This window comes from Aplysia californica, unplaced genomic scaffold, assembly GCF_000002075.1.
Source record: "Aplysia californica isolate F4 #8 unplaced genomic scaffold, AplCal3.0 scaffold00129, whole genome shotgun sequence".
NCBI classification, from domain to species: Eukaryota; Metazoa; Mollusca; class Gastropoda; order Aplysiida; family Aplysiidae; genus Aplysia; species Aplysia californica.
Window position 1 is genome coordinate 534,563 of NW_004797399.1, and position 1,027 is coordinate 535,589.

The 1,027-nt window shown below is 38.8% G+C and overlaps 1 protein-coding gene across 1 annotated transcript in view; it reads left to right on the forward strand.

Moving 5' to 3' along the window:
* LOC101853079 overlaps positions 1-1,027 on the forward strand; it is a 117,486-nt gene that overhangs the window by 85,648 nt on the left and 30,811 nt on the right. The window lies entirely within an intron of this gene.

Below are 1,027 nucleotides of genomic sequence, written 5' to 3' on the forward strand. Positions count from 1 at the left end.
TCCGCTGTGGAGTGAAGGCTATTCAGAATAAAATAGAAAGTGTAGAGTGATTGAATATTGAACTTTTTACATCCCCCAATACATGTGTAATGATTACAAAAGAAGGATTTTCTTGGTGATCATGAGTTTCACATCTTAAGTAAATTTTATTTTGAATAACTGGTAAAATCGAAAATATGTACACGCAAAACTTGACTCGAACACTTATAAGAATAGATTCTATAACAACATTGTCGTTCTTATCGAGGTTCACTGTCGCCCGTGGCGCTATGGGTAGGTCCTTCACGTTGCATGCAAACGACTTAAGTTTGATTCCCGAATTGTGAAGGTTTTCCTCAAATTAATTATATCTCAGCTTGTCTGCGGGTTAGCACTGACAAACATGGTCGGAGCTTCCCGTCTCCCAAAGATCAAAATTTAAATATTCTGCATTTCTTTACTTTTTTCCAAAATAATGTACAATCAGACATCAATCTACAACTTTGTGTAATAATACACATAGCAGAGATCGGGTAAGACGGAGATTGTTGCGGCAAGGAGTGAGGGCACCGACGGATGAACACGACTATTATCTTTTTCCTTGTATTTTTTTTTGGGGGGGGGCGGGGGGTTGTCTTGAGGGGTAATATTTATCTTAAATACCATGTTTATGGCAGTGACGATCATGTCTTGTTGTTTCTGTCATCCTCAGAATTCGTTTTGAGGGGAAGGGGGTATTCTATATCTATCTAAAATGCGACTTTCTTTACGGTAAATATATTCCTTTTTTTGTATCTGTCATCCTCAGTATTCATCTTGAGGGGAGGGAGGGTACCTAATATTTATCTGAAATACGACATTCTTCATATTTGAATATCATCATCTCTTGTTGTTTCTGTCGTCCTCAGTATTCATCTTGGGGGGGGGGTGTTTAATATTTATCTGAAATGCGACGTTCTTCACAATAGATAATTTCACGGTAAGGTGCGCCATCTTGCCCAGGGGTATTGAGGGTTACACCCGTGCATCTCTGTTTACATCCGGTTTT